The following is a 13,354-nucleotide window of genomic DNA, read 5'->3' as shown; positions in this document are numbered from 1 at the left end:
CAGAGAGGGGATTTAGTCTCTGGGGGATTCTCTCGCCAACATCTCCTCTACTTCCTTCTTTTCAACATCTCTGAATTCGGCTTTCAAACCACTACAGAGGGGGAGATATTCCATTCTGAAAGTATCAAAACTCATTCTTCTTAGGGTCGTTGTTGTGCCATTATTATAATGCCATCTTCTGAGGGTTTCAACAGTGTATGTTGTGAAAAACACTCTGTCTACCAACTTCTAGTGGGTTGCTAATTGGACAAATAAAAGATTGTCAGTGCACCAAGCATCCCACGTATCTTGCTGTTGAGCATCCACGAACAAATCCCAACTCTTTTCCTTCTTGTTTTCGTGAACCTCCACAGACCATGACCCTTGAAGCTTCTTCACGATCTCCCACTTGATGATGTCTTGAAATTTCTCAATGAATACCAAATCCATGGATAGTCATTCTCTCTTTTTCTGCTCTTCAGTTTGTTTCCAAACAATTTTCCACCAAGATGCAAGTTTTTGCTGCATCAATAGGAAGAGGAAATAGTCCACCACATAGAGCATGCATCATGATGGTAATATGTTTCCTCCATTGTGGGATGAACTTCTTGTAGAAAGTCGCTTTGATAATGAGAATCTCCAACTCTTTAGTGGAAGAAGGAACTTTACAAGCATCCATTGAATTCTTCTCTTCAATCCCATTTCCTCCATTTTCAACCTCTTTTGATGCTTGTTGATGGCAAGTTTTTCCCGGCTGTGCACCAAAAACATGGAGCTCGAAGAGGAACACCAAGGAAAAAGGAATTTTACTACAATAAAATCTATCTTGTAACATCAATAAGATTTTACTTCATTCTTTTGATGACCAAAACAAAGAAAATAGCAAATCTTCACACAGCATCATAGTAGATATCTCCCACGGATTTGATAGAATCAACCATAATCTTCAACTTCTTCATAGAATCCATCAATAGAACAAGGAACATAAAATAATACACCATTTTTGAATTGAAATCAATCACATAGTATTCATCTTCAATGTCTTCATAGTTTTCTCTCTCAATCTCTCATATACAAATACACTATTTTGATAGAATTCTCTCTCTCTCTCTCTCTCTCTCTCTCTCTCTCTCTCTCTCTCTCTCTCTCTCTCTCTCTCTCTCTCTCTCTCTCTCTCTCTCTCTCTCTCTCTCTCTCTCTCTCTCTCTCTCTCTCTCTCTCTCTCTCAATAGTACATTATCTCCTCACTACAATACTCTAATAATAACTCTCAATAATCCTTCTTAGGTCTTGGATGCACCTCCCAAGAGGTATGTCTGGTGTGAAGAGGCACCAGAGCCACTACAGTGTCTCTTCATAGCTCACTACTGTCACTGTAACTTCAGTCTTCTCTTCAATCTTTAGCAGTTGCTTCTTCCATTTGTTTTAGCTCTTTTGAACTTAGATTCATCCTTTCCAAAAGTTAGGAAAATTTTCCAAAGTCACACATAAATTCTACATAACACTTACTGGAAATCTAAGAATAGAACAGAATAGGAAACAGAGCAGATACAGAATAGAGACAAAGCAGAGACAGAAGGTTTATAGAGGGTCATCAGAGAACATCAAATCCTCGTAACTCATACTAAAACCATTCCAAACTATCAAAAAATATTCAATAAGCTTTCAAAAGATTTCAACATTCATCAATCAGTAATCTATGCTTCATACATAAGAAAATCAGAACAAACAGAAGCTATACAGAAGGTTTCAGAACCTTAACAGAACCCATCAAAACATCATAGAGCTTCATATATCCACTAAAAATCATCATGAGCTTCCAAAACATAATCAATATCATCCAAAACACTCTCAAACACTTCCATTAACAACTATACATCGCTCTAAAGCCATCAAAAATCAATCATTCAGACCTCAAAAACAAAAAAAATCAGTCAAAATTTTATTCTTTTTCCACTCTCAACAACAATTGTAAGTGATTAAATACAATCTGCATGGGTGCAAGCTTGACTCTCACAAAATAATATGCACACAATAATATGGTATCCATGAGTATAACAATAAAACACAAGTGCCCAAAATAATACACACATGATCATACAGTATCCATGAGTACAACAATAATACACATGCCCAAAATAATACAATGAAGCTCCACAAAATTATAATCCTTCCAAAAAATAGTAGCTATCACTTGCATTTTGAGTTTACTTTGACTTTCTTTGATTATCCTTTACAAAATATTGTTAAAATTAGTCCCCCTCCTAAACAAGTGCCAATCCCATGGCACTCACGTAAAAAGAGAGATGAGGAATGCTAGGAACAGTCCTGATAAAGTAGTCCTAATGGAGAGAAATACAGGTTGCTAATGAAGAATTGTGGATGATGAGAGTGATATGCCTGCTCATGTGAATAATTGGTACTAAAGAAGATTAAGCTCTTAAATGGATGGAATATTGTGTGTTGATTGCCATGATTGGTCTTTGTTGTTTTTTATCAAAAAATACAAAATGCTAGATATTTATTATAGAAATAATTAAGAAATATAATAGAAAATTCTTAAAATTTATTTTTACTTTTTTTAAAGAAAAAATAGTAGAACATGTCCGAATGTATGGTGGGATATCGAGCATGAGATTAATCTTAGTCTACATCAATTCATGTGTTAAAGTACTCAGTTTAGGGGGTGTTTCTATGGGGGGGATTGCATATAACATAAAGAACACTCCGCATAATGAATAAATGTCAAATGAGGACTAAAATGCCAAGTTTTAACATAAAGAAAAACAAATGATTGTGCATTGAAGTGTAGCATTTAGGCTTGTTGAATATATATAGGAAGGAAGGAAGCATAGCCCGATTTTGTTTTCTCATCATAGTACTGTATTAGGGAAAAGCATAAAAAGAATGTATTCACACAACACATAGCTAGTTATTATTTAAAAATTATTTGAGCACGCTAGGATATTTCACACTACATATGCATTAATCATGGTATCAATGATCAACTCTTGGATGCATAGCACATGTCTTCTAAAATATTAACCTACGATTGACCAAAAAGCTAGATCAGTTATCTTGGGGGAATTCATATGAGAATAATAAATATATCTCCTAGATCCTGCAATATCAAAAGAGTGGACTATGGTTTGTTGTTCTTTATGTGTGAGATGGTGCATCTAGGGCTAATCCTTGGGGTGTAGGAGAGCCATAGGGGCCACAATATTTAGTTGGAGGGTGCCCTCTATGTGTGTACTACAAGGCAAATTAGTCACCTATATATGGGAAGCTTCTTGTGCTTAGAGTCCGGATAGACAAATCATTGGATGACAATTTTTTACACTCATATCTACAAACATAGTATCTAGATATATCAATTCATATTATCCAGATGCTCCTGGCTACAAGACCGTGTGGGATTGTTTGGGAAGTATAGGATCCCAACTAGAGCTTTAGAGCCAGTTTTGGGTTTCTTTTTTGTCCCAACAAGTGGTTCATTTATTGGGAGCTACTAATAAGTGGCAATTCTTAAACCTTGGCTAATAGGGACCTAGTTAGTTAGTGTATGCCAAATAGTGTTAGGATAGATCCAATATATCTTGATAGAAATTGTCAAGCCAAGATTCAACATCAAGAAAGAACTAAATGGGCTAAATGGAGAGTATAAATTCTTAAGAGGTATTCTCCTAAGCGTATAGTCCAATATTACTAAAAGTGGGAGGTCTTATTGACCCAATTAATATCCTACTTAGTTTGTTGGGGAGACTGGGAAGCTCTAGCACTTTCCTTTCTCCAAAAAGCTAATCTACTCCAAGTGGGAGTGTAATCCCCCTGATACAAACTTCTAGAGAAAACTCTGTCATTATTATTGCGTAACCAATTGTGATACCCGCAGGAAAATAGAGGATTTGCCTGTGCTTGGTTTTTCTCTACCCATTTTTAATGTGTTAATAGAAGAGGATGTGGATCTCCATATTAGTGAGTTTCAAAGTTAATATTTAATTGTGGAATTTAGGACAAAAGACATCTTATAATGTTCTTTAATATGACTTTGAAAGGAAGAGCTGCAGTGTGGTATCATGGCTTGGAAGCCAGAACCATAACTATGATAGATCTATTTTATGTAGCCTTTCGAAGAGAGTTTTCCCTTGAGAGAGGTAGCCAATACTGGTTGTGTCTTTTAAATGTAACAAGTCAAGAGTCTCATGAGAATGCTCAAGCTAATGCCAATAAATTGAAAAGGGTGTATTACAAATTGCAAGCCTCTATTCCCATTCCACCAGCTACCCAACTACAGTACTTCCTACATAGATTGGATTTCAATATCCAAGTGCAGTTGAGTAGTGTTCCTCTCACTAATATAGATATTGCCATTGCATGAGTGGAGAAGATAGAGTCTGATTACAAGTAGCCTATGCATCTAGGGAAAAACTCTATTTAATTCTAGGTCATAACAATAATTTGGTATTACCTACATCTAATGGAGGTCAAGGAACAATAAGTCCACCCACAAAAAAACCCTTATGTAAGAGGAGACATCATACAAAATATACCTATGTTGCTAGCTCCTCTTAATGTTGTTATGCCAATGGCTATCCAAATGGGGCCATTAAATATTGAAAGCCAAATGATGAATCCCAATATAATGCCAACTAATCAACCACCAATACCTAACCATGTGGTTAACCCATTGAGATACCAAGTGTATAATTATGGTTATGAGTCTAGAACATCAAATGTTTTTGGGAAAATCAAGGACATGATAACTAAATAGTACACATAAATAGTCGTGGATGTAAACTTCCTGAAGAAGCAGCAAAACTTAATAGAAAGTCAATGCCATGAAGAGGATGGTCCATCAATATTTAGTTGTGAGTGGTGTGGTGGTCAGCACCTCCTATGGAATTGCCCTCATGTAAAGCGTGATATATGTGGAAAATTAGGAATATGGCCAATACATGTTGGAGTAGAATTAGTTCACTCTAGTAAAGCAGCCAACAACCTAGTTCAATGAATCATCATTTAAGTAATATGAATCCTTGAGGGGAGGGCCCTAAGAAGATCTTGCGAAGGGAAAAAGCCACCCTACAGAAAGTTCCAAGTGGGGTTAGTCTGGTAGAGGTGCTTTCAATTTATGGGAACGCAGTCTCCAACAATGTAAGAATGGTCACTAGCGGCCAAAAAATGAAAGAGGTTCAGAATGATGACCCAAGTACAAGCAAAGCTAACCCTAAGCCTATCATGGTTGACAAGAAGGTTGCATATGCCAATACCCAGGTGGGTCCTTTTAAATCTGAGGGTGTCTTAGAGAAGCCAATGGTTAAGCATAAGTCAAAAGAAAAAGAGGTTGTTTAGGCTATCAAAAAGTCGAAAGAGGGGATGGTCTGGAAAGAAAAAAAGGTTATTATAAACTTTCATGAGTTTGACTTAGCAAATGCTCTATGTGAAGTCAATCCAGATGCAAATTTGCTACAAACTTAGAGGCATTCCTCCCAACCTGGCTGTGCATACCATTCCTCTAAAGGAAGGAAGTTGGCCCATACGTCAAAAAGTAAGGCACATGCCTTTTGAACTAAGGGGTGGGTTGTTTGAGGAGCTACGGAAGTTTCGAAAAGCAAGTTTGATCTTTCTTGTTCAACATACTGAATGGTGTTCACTAGTTGTGATCTGAAAGAAGAAAAATAATCAAATCTAGCTTTGCATGGACTTTAGAGATCTGAATAAGCAAATTGTTAAAGACTACTACCCGTTACTGTTTATTGACCAAATTTTGGATCAACTAGCAGGTAGGGAAATATATTTGTTCATGGATTTCTTTGCGAGGTATAACCAAATGGCGATTGCTAATCAAGAAAAGTTGAAAACAACATTTATTACTATCTTCAGTACCTTTGTGTACCATGTAATGGCATTTGGTTTATGTAATGCATCTGGTTTCCTGGCAAAGAATAGCCAATAAGACCGTTGGTGACATGTTCCCAAAGGAGTTGAAAGTATTCATTGATGACATGGGGGTTGCCACCATAAGAGAAAGGTAGTTGATTATTTTGCGGAAGTGTTTTGAGCATTGCAAACAATTTTGCATAGCTCTTAACCCACGGAAGTGCATCGATGGGGTGCCTTATGGGCTTATTAATAGGCCATGTGGTTAGTTCAGTAGGGATCGTGATTGACCCTGAAAAGATCAAGGTCATAGTCACCATGAGTCCGCCACATACTCCAAAGAAAGTACATACCTTTCTGTCATCAGTAGGGTATTATCAAAGATTCATAAATGCCCTAGCAAAAAGAACGTTGCCATCAACGAACCTATTGTCCTTTAACTGTCTGTTTGCATGGAGTGATGCTTGCAAAGTATCTTTTGATGATGTGAAGTAGGAGCTTGCCAAAGCACCTAAAAGGGGCGATATGTTTTATATACTTTCAACAGCAACAATGCATAGTATTAGCTATTGTTTGGCCCAAATTTTGGCAAAAAAATGGTACCATCAGATAGCCTTTGCTAGTCGAAAGTTGGGCATATCGGAAATTAACTACACCTATATGGAGAAGTTGTGCCTTGTGATGGTATTGGTGACCAAAAAGTTCATGCACTACATTCTTTTTTAGAAGGTTGTTTTTTATATGAAGGCAGAAGGACTTAAACTTTTGCTGAACAAGTTATAGCCACCTGATCATTTAGCAAAGTGGTTAATCACTTTTCATGAATTTTATTATGATATTAAGAGCAAACCACTGAAAAGCTACAGGGCATTGTAGAATGTCTTGTGGATTTTGGAGAGCCAAAAGAGGTCTTGGGTGGTTGAAGGAAGTGACATGGAAACATTGTTTAAGATTGATATGGTGTCTATTCCCTCCTGGTATGCTACTATAATGCATTATCTATCTAGAGGAGAGACCAGAGCTACTCTATCAAAATCTGAGAAGAGAAGAATTAAACAGTAGGCTTTAAAATTCATGTTAATCGCAAGAACACTATATTAAAAAGGGGTTGATGATATCTATCACCGATGTGTGATGCCTGACAAGGTTCCATTTATCCTGGAGGAGTGCCATGACTCCGCTTGTGGGGGCACTTTTCTGGGTAGTTGACAGCATAGAAGGCTTTAAGAGCTAGATATTGGTGGCCTTCCATCTTCCACGATTCATTTGAGTATGTTAAGAGGCGATACCTATCAATGGCATGACAATAGGGAGAACAGGAAGCGACCACTTACTCCGATTATAGCTATACTTCCATTTGAAAAGTGGGGTATCAATTTTGAGGGTCCTGTTACTCCGTCATCCACTATGCAAAAGTGATATATTATCATGGGGACTGACTACTCTACAAAGTGGACAGAAGCACGAGCGATAAGGAAGGACGATGCAAAAGAGACTGTCAATTTCCTATTAGAGTAGATTATATGCCAATTTGGTCCACCAAAAGAATTAGTATCGAACAATGGAACCCATTTCCTAATCATGGTGATTTAAAGGTTGACTAAGGCATGGAAAATTAAACATAAAAAGATGAATCCTTATAAGCTGCAAGAAAATGGGCAAGCTGAAAGCACTAACAAGCAACTTGTGGGTATTTTATCAAAAATAGTGTTTGAAAAGAAGTGTGACTGGGATACAAATTGTATGTGGTGGTGTGGGCATATAACACGACATTTAAACGAGCCACTGGCTGCACCCCATTCAAATTAGTTTATGGGGAGAAGTGTGTCTTGCCCCCTTAGAGATTGAGTTATCGACCATAAGATTCGCAATCAATCATTCTTTGGGTGATGAGGATGCCCTATTCGAGTGTTTTATGACTCTAGCTCACTTGGATGAGCTCAAATTGCAAAGTCTGTTGCACCAAGAAGTAGTTATGTGTCGGATGAAGTGGCTGCATGCTTTAAAAGTGAAAAAATATACCTTTAAGAAAGGGCAATTAGTTATTTATTATGATACGGAGATAATTGTTTCCAAGAAAGCTTGAGCCCAAATGGAACAGTTCCTACAAGATTGTAAGAATAGGGAAGAATAAATCCATGGTATTATTGGCTAATCTTGCCTTGCAGGTCAATACTAGGCTGATCAAGAACCTGCAAGAGACGAAAGAGGTTGATGGGGTAGTTGATTCCTTATTTGGAACACCCATACTTGGAGCAGAGATATCATTAGGGGAAGCTTATCTGGTGGAGTACAAGATATAAGGTGATTGAGCAAGAGGACGGATCATTAATTTGGGAAATCAAAGTCTTTTGTCATCACTGCTTATGAATCTTGATAAGCATCCCTTTTACATTCAATGAAGAGGGTGGGAAGGAGCTTTCAATGCATCCTCTAAACATGCTAATTTTTTACTATCATAATTATGAGTAGAGTTGACGATGGCTGGCTGCATGAACCCTTTATGGACATATACATTACATTTTGATGGAGTGTCTAAGGGTCCCCAACAAAAAGGGGAGTATAGGGGTAGTCATTAAAGATCCCCGACATAGTGTTGTAATGAAATTGGTTGTTTATCTCGAGGTTGGATTTACTAACAACACGGTGGAATACAAAGCCTTATTCATGGGGTTAAATATTGCTAAGAAAGGTGGCATCCATCAGTTTTGTTAGTCAAGGGGGATTCCCAATTGGTATTGAACCAACTAAATGGGACATATACAGTTCAAAATCCTATTCTCTCTATGTACTATCACACTGTTATGACCCTGCTCGACGAGTTTGAGAGAGTGTCTCTTCAACTGGTTCCTTGTTATTGGAATCAGTATGCAGATTCATTAGAAAACTTTGCTTATGAAGAAGACCTTTATTTAACTATGGTCCTAGTTTGGATATCTCTATGGATGATGAGATAGGACCCAGTCGAGTATGGGGGCTTTTATCAAAACATGCCCTATATGGCAAGCGATGGTTAGTATGGATAATGCAAAGGGTAGCCGAGACCCATTTTCCTCTGTTATCTTGGACCCATAGGTTGGTTAGACGACATGTTATGGGTACCCCTCTTGCTATTTATGCAAGAGGTATGGGTCACAATTTGATGCATTTATAAGTTTAGGGCAAGAGCCCTATGTCCTCCTTGGGATAGAGCATCCTGTTGTCTATTAATAAGATTTTCCAAGGGGGGATGTATATGAGCTAGTTGTTTTATTTCCTTAGGCCAAGAGGGCCGGCTACTTTAAGAGTTTTAATGCTTGATTTCCATTAGGCCAAGAGGGCCAATTGGTTTGCAATGAAATGTGCTATTTCTTTAGGCCAAGAGGGCCATATGTCTATTTGGTGCAGGTATGTTTAATAGTTTTCTGTTTTAGTGATTGCATCATACACGTTGATGAAGTCACTGGAGGGAGCCTTTGCTGCGGAGGAGCTTCTTGTGGCCATTCTAGGTGGTTTCGTCCCCCTTTCTGAGTCTTTTTCCCTTAAGAAAATAAAGATATATGTGTATGTAAGGGTTACTCTCTTTTTGTTTCTTGGGGATCAACAATCAAGGCATGAAGTCCCAGGTTTACGTCATGTATGTCTATGGGAGGTCTGAGTAGTCATTGCCTCCTACAAAGGCATTGTCAAGCATTGAAAGACCTATTTTAGAAGGCAGTCCTAGTGCCTTTGTTCTACTGACTTGCCAGGTGGCCATTCTAGGAGTTTTTGTTAGTTGTGAGGCAGTTAGAGAAGACTGCTAAAAATAACCAAAATAAAAACCATGAATGTCTGAAAGAAGAAAATATATAGAGGTGTGTAAAAAGGGGTTCTAACCCCTCTAAAAATAGCAAAAGAAAGAAAGAAACATCCTTGAGCAGTTGTTCATTGCCTTGCGAAGGCTTAGTAGGTTCCTGGGGACGAGTCAGACGTGGGGCCGATGCCTTATCTTCCTAGGGATAGCATCTAGCTGAAAGAATAAGAATAAGAGAAGGTTGGAGTGAAAATAAAAGTGAGCATTAAAAAATGATTAAGTGTCACATTGCGCGGGCTTGGTAGGTTCTTGGGTATCAAGACTGGACTTGAGGCTAATGCCCTATTCTCCTTAGGTCACTATGCTCATCTCCCTCCTTTTTACATGCCCAAGTATGGAAAATAAAGGCATAAAAGGAAAATGTGCTAAAAGAAAATATTTCTTGATTAGGCTATAGGAGTCCTCGCCTATAGAAGGAGCTCCTAGTTGAGTTTTCCTTAGTTAGGAAGGTAGTTTAGACCACCACTTAGGATGACCTCTTTGATAGTCCTTTTTAGCATGGCCGTTTTGGAACAGTTGGTTAGTGACTAGCTTTAGGCTTTTTGTGAGATTATGCTAGGTCTACTCCTTGTGGATTTCATGCCTTGGTTTTGACAAGGGATATGGTGAGAGCTCTGATGTGTTTTGTTGAGTATTTTCTATATTAGCTTGATATAAGGCATCTCCCACCTCAATGTACTCCTGTGAACCAATCTTACCAGCAGGATGCATGATCTTTTCACTCTCCATCGCCACTCTCAACTTCAAAAATGATTGCCCGAATAGCCTGATCAAAACTTAATCTTTCTCTCTCTTTCCTCTGTGTCTTCCAAGAAGCGGCGATTCATGTGGGAGAAATCAAGAAGAAGAGGGGCTGAAGAATGCTTGTCCGACGTGGTACCGGATCACTTTCGAGTCGACTTGGGACTGGAGATGGATGATTGGAGATGGGTTGAGAATTAATGGTGGATTGTTCTGTTATCCTGAATCCAGTTTCAGAAACCCGCAACCATTAAAAAAACCGGTAATTCTATTTTATAAAGGAAAAAATGCTTATTTTTTAGATTTCATTGGCCAAATTATATTCATATTGGATGAAAATTGGTAGGAATATTTTTTGTTGCATGTTTGATGATTCTATGTTGGAAAAATCAAAATATATAATGCCATAATGTTGAAAATAATTTTCTAAAATCCAAAACCGCATTTTACAAAGGAAAAATGGGATTTTACATGTTTTGGGTGGGGAAAAATGTGCATATGGATTGGAAAATTGTTTGGGTCTTGTTTGCATCATGATTGAGGCCTATGTAGAAAAGAAATGCAGAACCGTAATGATAAATAGTTGCAATAATTAAATTACAACCCGAAAAGTTCCTTTTTAAAGTAAAAATGAATATTTTTTTAGTTTCGAGTGGGAAAAAAGATGCGCATGGAATAAAATTCTAATAAAAAACATTTCTCAATTTTCATAATTATTCACTAAGCATAGACAAAAAAGTAACCTATTTTTATGCATAAATAAATAGAGAAATTTAGAAAAAAAATGTAAAATTTTATTTTTTTTGTGACAAATAAATGCAAAAAAATATAGATATTGTTCGTGAATATGTGGCAAGGTTGAGGCATGAGGGTTGAGCCTCAATTCACCCTTGTTTTTATGTTTTAGTGCATTTTTATTGCTATATACATCAAAAATGACCAAAAAAATAAAACCCTACACCCATGCAACAATGCAACACATAAACAATAGGGGGGAAAGAAGGGTTGTGGGAGTGTCTAAGTGTGTAAAATGAAGTAAAGTCTGATCTTTTGTTTGTGCACATCATATAGGACGATAAAAGTTTAAGTTTTAAGATACTAGTAGCACGAGGTAACTCGGTGCTAGTCTCTAGGAACGCAGCAACACAATGAATAGATTGAAGATCATTGAAGAGCTGATTTTTACACTCCACTTTGCTGATTTGTTTTAAAATAAAATATTTGTGCATAATAAGCATTCACTTTTTCAACTTGCATGCCACATGGTATAATCTCCCGAATGCATAGCACCTGTATGCTGAATATTGACCAACGCTAGGAATGTGAGAAAGTCCTTTGCTATAGGTTAGATGAGCGATCCCTTGGGGTGAGTTTAGTGAGGAAACATCAACTCGTGGATCATTCAATAAATCAAAGAGTGGAGCTTGTACGCTTGTTCTTTATGTTGAAGCAGCGCATCTTCGGGCCAATCCTTGAGATATAGGATAGCTGCAATGCTGCTGCGGTGTTTCAGCCGAGAGGTGGCCTCCTGTGTATGTGATACAAGGTATTATACCTATATGTCATGGGATCTCCCTATGAGGAAAGGTAAACGTTGGATTGTGTCCTATTACAAACGCAAAATCAATATTAGAGTTTAGTGTAGTGTGAGCTTTAAACACTCCTGAACCGGAAGACCATGCGGGGTGTCTTCTATGTCTTAGATGTCCAGCTAGTGCTAGAGAGCCAGTGTCAAGCCCATTTTAGGTCCCCACACCAGAACATGCCAGACAAAAGAGAATAATACAAATTTTATGTGGAAATTCAAAGTCGACGGAAGAGGAAGACGCAGATTCAACGATTTTAAGTGACCATGGAATACAGGAATCCAAATTTCAATTGTTGCGGTGGTTGTAGATTTTTTATAATTTCTTCAAGTGCCAAATCGAAATAAGCCAACTTTCTAGCCATTCAAAACCCCAAGCCACCGGATGCGTAGGATTTTTTAGATCATCAATCCAGTGGCAAACAAAGAGGAAGTAACCTAAGGTATCAGAGAGCTATAGTGGGGCCATGGGAATTAGTTGAGGGGTGCTCCTTGTGTATGCTTTATGTGGTGTATAACATCACTATATATAGGGGCTCCCTGTGAGGAGTTTGGGAAGGGTTATCCATTGGACTACGAGCCATACAAACCGTTATTTAGTCGGATCAATGTGTAGCCTTTGGATGGTCTTAGCTATGAGGCCATGGGGTGTTTTGGTTGAGCATACAGGCCCCAACTAGAGCCTTTGAGTGAATGTCGGGCCTATTTTAGATCCTGACAGGTGATGCATTTGTTGGGAGCCACTAATAAGTGGTGGTTTCCAAATCTTGGTCGATAGGGACCACTTTATGAGTGTATGCCAAAAGGCAATGAGATAGATCCAAAAGACCGTCAAGCTAAGTTCCAAAAGCAAGAACGATCTAAAAGGGTTGGATGACGAACTGAGATTATTAAGAGATGTTCTTCTCAACGGATTAGTCTGATATCCCTATAAGGGAGGGGTCCTAGAAACCCTAGTTTGACAAATAGTTTGTTAGGGGGAGGAAGTTCCAGTACTTCCCCTCTTCCAATTAGTTATCCCACTTCCAGTGAGGTAGTATGTGCCATCAATTCAAACTCCTTTGGTGAATTCGATTCTTATCATGGCTCAACCTATTGCAATCCCAGCAAGAATACCAAATTTGCTAGCCTTGGGATTTCCTCTACCCACTTTTAATGGTTTAGTAGAGAAAGATGCGAAACTTCATATTAGTGAGTTCCAAAAGTTAATGTTTAACTATCGAATCCAAGATAGACACTTGATGATGTTCTTTAATATGACTCTAAAAGGATGAGCCACAGTATGGTATCATAGTTGTAACATGCCCACTCCTCAAATCATGGGACACGTCTTA

The sequence above is a fragment of the Lygodium microphyllum genome, chromosome 27 (genome assembly GCF_053477565.2).
Source record: "Lygodium microphyllum isolate KBCC chromosome 27, Lygodium_microphyllum_v1.1.10, whole genome shotgun sequence".
NCBI lineage: Eukaryota > Viridiplantae > Streptophyta > Polypodiopsida > Schizaeales > Lygodiaceae > Lygodium > Lygodium microphyllum.
Note: the sequence above shows the minus strand (reverse complement) of the source record.